We start from the raw sequence: 12,111 nt of genomic DNA, 5'->3' as shown, positions 1-12,111 counted from the left end.
TGGCAGCCAGGAGGGCCAAGTGTGTCCTGGGGGTCATCAGGCACAGCATCACCAGCCGGGCAAGGGAGGGGATTGTCCTGCTCTGCTCTGCACTGGGGCGGCCTCACCTCGAGTGCTGGGGGCAGTTTTGGGTGCTGCAATATAAAAAAGACGGTAAGCTTGTACAGAGTATCCAAAGGAGAGCCATGAGGATGGTGAAAGGCCTTGAGGGAAAGCTGCATGAGGAGTGTATGAGGTCACTCGGTCTGTTCAGCCTGGAGGAGACTGAGGGGAAACCTCACTGCAGTTACAACTTCCTCACGAGGAGAAGAGGAAGGGTAGGCACTGATCTCTTCTCTGTGGTGACCTGTGACAGAACCTGAGGGAATAGCCTAAGGTTGTGTCATGGGAGGTTTAGGCTGGATATTAGAATAAGGTTCTTCACCCAGAGGGTGGTTGGGCACTGGAACAGCTCCCCAGGGAAGCAATCACAGCACCAGCCTGACAGAGTTCAAGAAGCATTTGGACAATGCTCTCAGGCACAGGGTGTGATGTCTTGGGGCTGGCCTGTGCAGGGCCAGGGGTTGGTGTTCCTTGTGGGTTCTTTCCAGCTCAGACATTCTATGATTCTATTCATAGCATAACTTGACACTGAATGAATTAAACTCACCATCAGTCTTACAGGTCTTATCAGTCTCTTACAATATGCAACATTGCATTTTGGGGCATATATTCTTTCTTTAAATTTTTCTTTTAAGCTTCTGCTTTGCAGACTGTACAACCTGAAGCTGTAAAACTTTTAAATACACAGTCATCTAGAAAATAAAACTTACTTACATTCAAATTTTTAGATAAGTGCAAAGCAACAGGTGGCAAGGTCACAAGCTAAGGCAAATGCCTGGCCCAGCCTCCAAGAGGGACAACTCTGACCCTCCAAAGCACGTTGCTAGGAACAAATCTATGTACAGCATTCCTGCTGCTGAATGCAGCAAGACTGTGTGTGCACCCTGAACTCTGAGAGCTCTTGGGTCAAGGATCAAGATGCCAAAGGTGGAAATGAAAATCAATATTCATGACAAATTTCTACAACCCCAGGCAAGACCCCCATGGGGTAATTATGCTCATAAAAGATTGGTGGTGTTTTTTTGGCATGGTGCAAATGTTAAAGTGGTTCAATTATTCTGCTGAAGTCAAAAAGATTTAACTTGCTCCTGAGAATTTCTTGCTAAACTGCCTTATTCAGTCCACACATTTCCATTGGTCAACACCTCTGTGATCTGAACGCTGGTGGAAAACAACTGATCCATTATTTTGTATACAAAGATCCTGCCAGGAAAAATAGCCTTCCCTTTCACATAAATATTAAGCTTCATAGTCAAATACGTTGTGTGAATAAACTTGTCAGCTTAGACTCCAAAATGAGTCCTTCCCAAGGTTTTTTATGCAATTTTTATACCCATTTTCATTTAAAAATAATTCCTTGCACACAGCCTTTGTTATTTGCTGCCAATATTTAGGTAAAAGGCTGCAGGACTGGACTAGAGGCTTGCATTTCAGCCTTCTAAAATTCCATATTCAATCCCAGTCTTAAAAAACCAGCTCCTTTCTACTTACAAAGAGCCACCCCTTTCTCTGAACCACAATGACCATGTTCTTAACATCCCCTATCATTAATATTTACCACTACTGATTGGGAGTAATAAAATTTCACTGCACACTTCAGTAGCCTTCTCTCAAAATATCACAGTGAAGCTGTGGTCAACTTTTGCTTGATTCGACAGGACACAGCATACAACATTGAGGAAGGAAAAGCAGTATTTCAGGGTCTGAAGGGACAAAAAATAGCTGACTTGGCTTCTACCAATCTTCCCTGGGTTTATGTGCACTGCCTGGGGCAGACACAGGTGCAGGGGTTGCCCTCACCTTCCTCCCAAAAGGGAAGAGAGGTAAGGAACCAAAGCAGGTTCAGAGGTTTAGAATTAGAAACTTATTTTAAACAACTGCCAAGGCCAATGAAATAATAATAGTAACAACAACAACAACAATAATGGACACAATCAGCTACTTCTCCCAGCAACTTTTGGAAGGGGAAAATCCAACAGTTAATTGTATTTCTAAAATTTCAAGGAAGTAAAATGTTGCTGGGAGCAACGGATAAGTCCTTTATTTTAGCTCCTGAATGGCAAAGCTACCAGCTTCCTTGTAACTCTGCCAAGCTGTAAGTGTCATTTAAGGAGAGCAATACAACAGTTTATTGTTGTTCTTCAGTGCTGCTTAGGATGTAGAAAAAAAAGACTGTTTATGATACATTAAAGGTTACAAATAAATAGTAATTTAATAGGAAAAAAATCTACTCCACATGCAAGAATATCTCAAAGGGATAGTTAATTACATAGCAGCCTGAGCATGTTCTCTTTCATTAAAATGCTGTGAACGACCATCCTGTTTCATCTCAATGAGCTAATATGCATCACCACCTCAGGAAAGCTCTGTTGAAAAAATAAGAAAACAGGTACTATAAAGTCTACTGCAGCAGTGCACAATACACATGCAATTTTGCAGTATATCTAATAGAGAAATTTAATCTATCAATACAATTGAAACGGATTTCACTCTCGTTGCCAAAATCAATGACTAGTATTAAAATGGATTGCCACATATTCATGAAAGAGTTGTTCAATCATTTGACATTTGTGCAGACTGCTATCTTTATATAAAGGGATCCTATCTCTCATAAAACTGATTGACGAAAGTGGAGGAAAACTATTTCCATTTCAAACCCATATACTGTTCCTGGATACAGGTAGAATACCTACCTTTTCTGAATCACAGAAATTCCTACACACTTAAAATTGATCAACTCCTTAAGTGCTCTGTTAGTATTTGACTCATTGAAGCTGTGCAAACTTTGAGAGTTTGAGCAAAGAGAAACAGAAAGAAACCCTATAATGTATTCCTGAACTACTGGAATAAAAGGAAAACTGCCTTTTAGTTGGAATGCTGAGAAAGGAGATTGTGTGATTTTTCTTTCATTTATGCAGCACATGAACGGTTATCTCTGAACCACAATTCAGTGTTTTTATGCTAACATCCACACCTCACTTTAATCTACACAAATGCACATTCCCATTCTTTTAACATTGGCTCATCAAGAATCATTTAAAACATCTCCAAACATCAAGAGTGTAGTGCCTAGGTGGATTAATTGTAATTTGAATGGAAAACATCAATACTGAAATCTATGTTTTCAGAAAAGATAAATCTGTAAACATTTCAAAGCAGTTGTATGAAGGCCAGAGTCAAGGGTTAGCTTGGGTTACCCTTAAATGTGTGTAATGAGCCAACAGGACCCATGCACAGGATAAACCACTGTACCAACCAGAAATGAGATTATTTCATTTAAATGACATAAAGCAAATAAAGATATTTACTGAAGTAGTTTCTGTACCAAGTTTTGGCAGGGTTTTTTCCTCCTAAACCCTTTCAAAGGGACACTTTGCTGGTTTTCTGCTTGACAATCTATGCATATGCAGACAGAGATTATTCCAGAATCTTTCCTTTCTCTCTAGTAACATTTTCTGATCTGGGACACTAAGTTACTGTGAAATAGTCGTGCAAGTACTGTGAAACTTCAGATGTTTTTCAGAAGCTCAGGCGTCTGTCACAGTCTCTTACTATATTTTACTCATGTTTCTCTCTTGATTTGATAATCCTGTGGGGATGACCACTCTAAGAGTAAGTAAGGGGTTTGTATGGTACTGGGCATGGTGGCTCTGCAGATCCCTACAATTTTTTCTCCGTGACATACTAAGCTCAGGCAAACTGAATAAACAGGAATATTTTTCTTGCATAATGAATGAAGAAAGCTTTTTTCAGGGTCTGAACAAACAGTAATAGATAGCGCTTATTTCCACCAACTTTTGTTCTTTATGTTCTGTAACACTAATGAATAGCAGAATTATTTTAAAATAATTTTACAGGCCACAGAGTCTTTAAGACTTAACTCTGTTTCCCTGTTTCGGGGAATAACCAATTCAGTAACAGTAAGCAAGAAGAGAACATGCCTATTTTCTAACTAGCTTAGTTGAAAGAACTACTAGGACATTTCTTACTACTTTGTATCATCTTTGTAAGTATTGTTAAATGTTTTTAACACGTAGCAAGAACTTCGCAGAATGTGAGCCACTTTTAAGTCACACAGTAGAAAGCAAAACAATTTCAGAAGGCATGCTGAAGATAATCCCAGTTTCTTGGAGAGAATATGAATGTCTGCAAGATCACCTGGCCTATGCAGAGCCTTGTTACAGCAAGCTGCTCTGAGCACTGTATTAGAGAAGTGGGATGGGACAAAAAAAGGCAAAAATGAAGTAGGTTATTCCAGACAGTGCAATCTGCCTATTTTTTCTGTTGATGATTTAATCACCATCAGAACCATGGGATCTGATAGATAACCTTAGTCTCAAGAAACCCACACTGCCCACATCTCATAGGCAAAGCTTAATGGTCAGTGCTGTTCTGTACTTAGTACTCCTTACTGTTGTAAAGATATAATGCAAGCATAAAAACAGGACACAGAAGCCATGACTCTGGGGAATTTTTCCCGCTTGTTTTCAAATCTTGGTTGTTGACTTATGCAGCAAAAATAGGAGAAATTGAAGAAATTCTCCCTCAAAAGAATATTCTGTTTCTACAATCTATGTGCATTTATGGCTATATTGCAATGAGCACAAATGAGACTGGTTTGCAGCCTGTAATTTACTTGTAATATTTCATCTTGAACATCTATAGCTAAAACAGAAGAAAATTGGTGCACTGGTAGGCATTACTCCTAGTTAAGTCATCCAGAAGAGCTTCACTGCCTGTTCACAACATGAGAAAAATCTACTAGATGCCCAACGATGCAGAATACAATTCATTAGGATAAGAAGAAAAAATCACAGAATTGTAGAGTAGTTTTGGTTGGAAGTGAGCTTGAAGATCATGTAGTTTCAACCCTCCCCTCCATGGGCAGGAACACCTTCCACTAGACCAGGCTGCACAGTGACCCATCCATGCTGGACTTTGAACACTTCCAGAGATGGGGCATCCCCAATCTCTCTGGGCAACCTGTTCCAGTGCCTCACCGCCCACATTGTAAAGAACTTCTTCCTCATATCTAACCTAAACCTGCCACCCTTCAGCTTAGGGCCATTCCTCCTTGTCCTGTCACTACATGCCCTTGTAACGAGTCCCTCTCTTGCTTTCCTGTAGGCCTCCTTTAGGTACTGGAAGGTGCTCTAAGGTCTTCCTGGAGCCTTATCTTCTGCAGGCTGAACAGCCTCCACTCACTCCTCCAGTCGGTCTTCATATGAGAGGTGCTACAGCCCTCTGAGCATCTTTGTGGCCTTCCTCTTGACTCAATCCAACAGGTCCCTGTCTTTATTTGGGACTCCACAGCTGGATGCAGCACTCCAGGTCAGGTCTCACAAGAGCAGACCAGACAGGCAGAATCACATCCATTGATCTCCTGGTCCTGCTTCCTTTGATGCATATCAGGATACAGTTGGCCTTCTGGGCTGCAAGTGCATATTGTCAACTCATGTCAAGCTTATTGTCCACCAATACCCCCAAGTCCTTCTTAACAGGGCTACTCTCAATCCATTCTCCACCCAGCCTATATTTATGTGTGGGATTGCCCTGACTCAAGTGCAGCACCTCGCACTTGGCCTTGGTGAACTTCATGAGGTTTGCAAAGGTCCACCTCTCAAGTTCATCCAGGTCCTGCTGGATGGTATCCCTTCTTTCTGTTGTGTTGATCACATCACTCAGCTTGGTGTCATCTGCAAACCTGCTAAGGGTGAACTCTGTCCCAGTGTCCACGTTGCCAACAAAGATGCTGAACATCACCAGTCCCGATACCAATCACTGAGGAATACCACTTGTCACCAGTCTCCTCTTGGACTACCAATTCACTTCCCTCACATCAACAAGTTGTTAGTAAAGATTTCCTGATCAGAATCTGATCTTTCAAATTTGATGCCAGTTCAGAGTTCGAGTTCACATCCTTCTAGGACAACAGTAACAAATGTAGAGAGGGAAGGTGCTTTTAAATGTGCATTCTTATTACACCTCACCTCAACAGTACAGAATCCTGGAAAACCAAATTAGTGAGAGGATGTGCTCAACTGTATAAACTCCTGGACGACTGGGTAATGTGTGCTATTTTCACTTGAATGATAAGATCTTTTTTAGTTAAAAATTATTGTTTGAATAGAGGAATCCTCAAAAGTTGCTGTATTTAACTGCAAAGAAAGTCTAAGGGTGTATTGGAAAAAGATTAAATCAATATTGGAACTAACAAATGAAATGTGAAAATGTGTTATTTCAGCCATGTACTCCCTTGCTTGTGTGGTGATCAGTGGCAGAAATGATTCATCACCACAACACAAAACAAGGTCTGTAACACAGTTTCACTTGCTTCATCTTGTATGATGTATACAAGCATCAAGAAAAGTTCAACATCTGTGATGCTGAAGCTTTGTAATAGTCAAACATTATGATGGGTTTTCTATCAAACTAAAAAGAGTTCAAGACTCAATAGTTTGAATGCACAGAAAAGTGCACAGCAGCAGTGTGTGTCATATACAGTCTTACACAGTGTCACTTCTTCAGCCTCCAAGTCACTTTGAACAAGTAGAAGGCTTTTAAAATCTGACTTTGTGTCACAAGGCAAAGAAGAAATATATCCTTTTATCTGGGAATTCATGTCTGACCAGAAATAAAGACTTGCTGCTCACAACAGGTTGTTTTTCTTCTCTTTCTGAATATAAAAATACAGTACGGGTCTGGTAGCATGAGGCTGCTTTCTGCTCCCAAAAAGATCTTGAAAATGAAACTACACATTTGGAGAATGAAGATTTGGGTTTTCAAGCAAACCAGGATATAAACAGGTCAGGAGCTAGTAGTCAAAGTAACAACACAACAGAAATCCATAAAGGGAGTGGTGAATATTGACAAACATGCTTTTCATTAGAAAAGACTTTTTGCATCAATTTTTGAATTAAGAAAATCAATCAGAAGTGAAGATATACTTGACAGCAGCATCGGGAAGCAGCAGAAATTCAACAGAGAGAAGCAGTGCAATCAATTTGACCTTTTGTCAGACACTTCACCAACTCCACAGAAACTGGGTATTAGGCAAATAGCCATAAAATAGGTAGAATTATTTAGCAAGTGTGGGACTTCTAAAACAACCTAGGCCATGACCTACCTGTGTCAGCAAATCCAACTGCACTGGAAAACTGTGTCTCCCAGGACGCAGCCATGGTTTGATGGGAGAGCAAGAATAAGGAGAAGTTCTTCAGGACAGAAAAGCCAAAATCTGTGTTCAATTCAATTAGCTAGCAGATGTAACTAAAATTTTAGAGGGAAAGACAAAAGTGTTTTTAAAATAAAACCTATGGGAGAAAAAACTGGGGGAGGGTGTGACTGAGCATAAAAGATGTTTCAGGCTTCTCTATTGATAGTGACAAAACTCCATTTTTTAAAAATTACTGTACGGTGCTGACTTTTTTTCCATGTATATTTAAAATGGACATTATAAAATCATTGGGCACAGACATAATAATGTTAGCAATGCCTCTTTTTTCATGCAAAATTTCTTTGACAGCTTGGCATATATAGTTAATCACTTTTTAAAAACTGAATGCACACCAATGCAGTGGACCTAGTTTTTTAATCTGTCAGCCATAATTTGTCATGAACAAAGTTTAAAAAACTGATTAAATACTTCACTTTTTTTCCTCAAGCTTGTGCCTTGGCAATGGGCTGAAGAAAATGTGTATTTCCAGCAAGATTAATGGGTAATTATTGGTTGAGATTAAACTGCTATATAGATTTAATGGATTTCTGTTTTGGCTGTAGAAGTACTCAGAATAAACTGATGAATGATTGCCGCAAATGAAAACAACTTAACTTGATCAGAAGGGAGTTGTGGAGGCTGAGGGACAAAAAGAGAACAGAAAAAGCTGGGAGTGAATCTGATGTTCAGAAAGGTGTATGAGACTGATACTAACAGGAGAGAGAGAGGCGCCTGTTAATGACCACACCCACCATTCCTTTTGAGGTGACAGGCACATTAACCTTCACTTGCTACAGCAGTCATATCAGGTACAAAATAAATCTGTTTCAGGGATTTCTTTTGGACAGTCATGACTGCTTGGCTGCTGGGGTTTCAGTTTAAGTTTTTAGTCAGATAAGGATAGAGGTGTGGTTTTGGTTTGGTTTGGTTTGGTTTAGGTGTTTGGGTTTTTTCCTCCTAAAAGCACACAGTACATCTGTTTCATAAGTTTTATTATGGATATAGTCATTTTGTAGAACAGGAAGTTCTGAAGTATGGTCACATATTATCATAGCAAATACTAAAGGCTTCGCATTCTACCTGTGGAATATTTGCTGCAAAACCCAAGAAACAATGTTATGTGCACCCAAGAGAAAGCAGCTTGGACAATGATTAACAGACCAATTAAGTTATTTAAACTTCTGCTAACATTGTCCAGTCGATAATGCATTCACTCTAACAACAATGTTACATTTAAATAATGTTCTTTTCACACTTTGTCTTCACTCTGCAGCTCCGTCTTTTTCTTCCTCTCTTCTCAATCACTCCCTTATTCTTTCACTTTGCTCACTTACCTCTCCTTACAGTAAATCCAGTTCCCTTAAGGAAAAACAAAAATCCCATCAACACTCAAGCACACTATTCCCTCTGTTGGCATGTTATCTCTCTGCCTGTGTCCTCAAACAAATGCAACAGTATTTTGTGAAGAAATAACACCTACTACCCTTTCTGCACACACTATTGGAAACTGTGTTGCTAGTTACTTATAGTGCAGTAAGCATGAACCACAGTGGTATATTTTTTTAAATCCAGATTGCAAATTGCCTCTTTCCACTTCAAAATATACCATATGAGGCAATTAGCACCCCAAAAAACACCAGTGTCCCCAAAACACCCAACTATTTCAATTCAGACTGGAAGCCAGACCTACCATTTCCTGTGCAGCACCAACAGGCTGGAGTGCCAGACCTTCACTGCCCACCGAGGGCACACACCCCTGCCCATGAGTGCAGGGGCTGAATTCCAGCTCTGCTTTTAGCATATGGTGCTGGCTCCAGTGGCCATCAGCGAGCAGCAAGGCTGAGCTGTACCCGGGGCAGGGAGAGGCGTGCCTCCAGCATGGGCAGGGCAGTTTCCTCCCCAAGCAGGGTGCTGTCCTACAGCACCTCTTTTATTCTTTAAGGGTGACAATACACATAACTGCCTACAATATCCTTCACCCCACCTTTATGTGCCCAAGAAGCCCCAAGTAACTTTGATCTAGTGGATCAGTATTTTTCTGTGCACAGAGTGCTCTGCCACAATATTTTCTTCTCCCTCTTCAGAGATGCCAAGAGATTTTGGTCACTGCCTCTTCCCATGCTGTGATGCAAATTTATTGTTTCCTTTCTTTTTATGGCAACACACTGTGCAAGAGTTTCTGCTTGTGTCTTGGCCCATGCTGAGCTGTCAGCCTTTAACACTTGCCCACGAGTGTTAAATTCAAAATCTGTTTCTCAGCTTTTCGAGTAGCTGCCCTCATGTGATATAAAAGCTACCAGTAAACCAAGCTGATACACGGGGTAGAAAACATTAGTGGAAACTACCGAGAGACTGTTTGGTCTAAGAACTTACATTTATGAGACGACATTATCTCTATAAACTGGAAGATTAAAAGTTACATTGTGTTGACCTACATTCAAACTCCCTACATTCAAAATACCTGCTGGGAGTGGGCACAGAAAGGTAGCAACACATATCTCAGGATGTCTTACTAGAGTAAGGAATTTAACCCTCCTAATAAGAACCTTTTCGCACTGTATACATTTAAAAGAAGAATGGCTAAAGTCTTCCCTAACTTATGCCTCCTGAAACAACTCTGAAATAGCTGACAACACCATGTCTCAGGGAAGACTGTCTCCTTCCCTTGGCCTCCAGAGGAAAAGGGTTGTCTTTTGGGTGTGTTCATAAACTGGTGGATAGGGCCTAATTACTGTAAATGAAGTTGCTTTTATGCTTTGCTAGTTACAGACAGAATTTCTCCCAGCTACGACGTTATGGAGATTACAACCAAGGGCATGACAGAGAACAGGGGCTTTCTGAATGAATACAAGCAATTTTATCTGCCTAAAAGAATCTTGAGACCTATTCTGCAGGCATTTGTGTAAATTACCTTTGAAATTTCCTTCATGATGAGGAAGGTGATGCCTACTGCACATTTCTAAACTAAAAAATCCTAATTGCACAGGCATATGCTGGGTTTCTTCTACTTACAGACTGGTTTGTGCTCCCTGTGACCTAGGGAGAGCAGTTCTGCTCAGTCACATGCAGACATACCCTATACCTGTCAGCTGGAGCTGTTTTGAAGGACAAAAGAAGAACTGATTCTAATAGACCTGCATAGCTTAGACAGCATCCAATTTGGCCTTTACTTATTCTAACAAAAAAATAAATGCAAATAAATGCAGAATCATGGAAGGAAGTTACACTTGTTCATGTTGAAAGCTCTGAAACAGGTAAATGTTTATGCAACAGTGGGATGCAGACATAGCTGCTGTACACATCCCAGAAGTAAATATATGAGCTGAAAGTGTTGTACCCGTTTAAATAAGCTTTTCCATACTTGAAATCCTTATGCAAAGGATACCGAGAGATTAATCTGCTTAGAACTTACAGAATATTATATTACTTATAGCTGTAGGTAGTACAGCATTCTAACAGGTAATATGTGACAACCACCATATTCTTAGAGACTGCATTAATACCGTAAGACGTACCAAAATAAGAATCAAAAAGTTGTGGTTTTTTAATGAAAAGGTTTTTCTCATATTCACTAAAACAAGTAGACTTATCAAGCATCTAGAACTCAAGCAGATGCAAGTAAGTGATAATCATAACTGATAATCATGTACACCTTTCTGCTCCTTCATCTTACTGAGGACAATGAGAAAATGAGGAATGGTTCAGTAAAAAAACAAGTCTTTTGCCAGCTGCTTAGCACTAAGTAGTGAAATAAAGTCAGTCTGGAGATTAATTCATACTACTCCATAAGCCTAAACCAAATTATTTAGCCTGTGGGAAGACAATTGAAAGCAGTGAGTAAGGAGAGCATAGAGCCCAGTGAGGCTATTTCCCCTGCTCCCACAGCCTGGGGGGATATTCCCTGTTAGCATTACAGCAGGAAATCATGAACAAGCGCCTGTGGAGGCGCACTCATGGGTAGTCTTTCACTGAACAGGACCAGGGCTTGGAAACACCATTTTAGCAGTCAGCTTTATTCCTTATACCGCTCACCAATTCACAAGCAACATTTTTTGGGGGGTACATCATGGCTTTGAAACATTCTGGGACCTTGGTATTAAAGACTGTGGAGCATCACAGAGGAAAACATGAGCGAGTAAATCTCAGTCATTCAGAAGGGCAAGGCCTTTTCTGGGGTGTTTGTCTCTTGTTGGCAGCTGGTACTGTTAATGAAGCCAAGAGGCGGTGAAGAGATAGGAAGCATTTAGCACTGAACACAAGGCTTGTTGCAGAAAGTGTTTGCTTGCTTGGTTTTTCTTGACTCTCTGCAACCTAACATTTTGAAGCTATTTTTCTTATTCTGCCTTTTCCAGTTTCTTTTCCCCATCTCTCACAGCTTTTGCTGTTATTTATTGGAGTGTCTCTCTAATTATTTTCCTCCATGCTAAAGTAAGGGCAAGGGTGCTTTTCCTTCACTTAAATTTAAAATTGTATGAAGTTCACATGGAAAATAAGAGAGTTACCATGCAGTATTTTTTCCTTTTAATTAAGATAACTACTTCACAAACCTACTAAATTCTATTTCACCTAAAAATGGCAGGTAATTTTTTAATTCAAGATTTGCATAAAACAGAGAAACTGCAAGCCTCGTACTCAGTGTTTAATTATGGAAAAATTGATATGGCCTAGAAGACATGAAAAATTATCTGTACCCCAGACATTTTGTCATCTGCTGCTCTATCACTGGAGATATAAGTATCAAATACCTTCGTAATTTCTTCTATGAGGAAGATGCTTTGATGTAGCTAAGTGAA

General features: G+C 40.1%; 1 protein-coding gene across 1 annotated transcript in view; it reads right to left on the bottom strand.

The window, feature by feature from the left end:
* CTNND2 (catenin delta 2) overlaps positions 1-12,111 on the bottom strand; it is a 658,514-nt gene that overhangs the window by 438,498 nt on the left and 207,905 nt on the right. The window lies entirely within an intron of this gene.

The sequence above is a fragment of the Aphelocoma coerulescens genome, chromosome 2 (assembly GCF_041296385.1).
Source record: "Aphelocoma coerulescens isolate FSJ_1873_10779 chromosome 2, UR_Acoe_1.0, whole genome shotgun sequence".
Lineage (NCBI taxonomy): Eukaryota > Metazoa > Chordata > Aves > Passeriformes > Corvidae > Aphelocoma > Aphelocoma coerulescens.
Note: the sequence above shows the minus strand (reverse complement) of the source record. Positions and strands in the feature narration are given on the sequence as shown.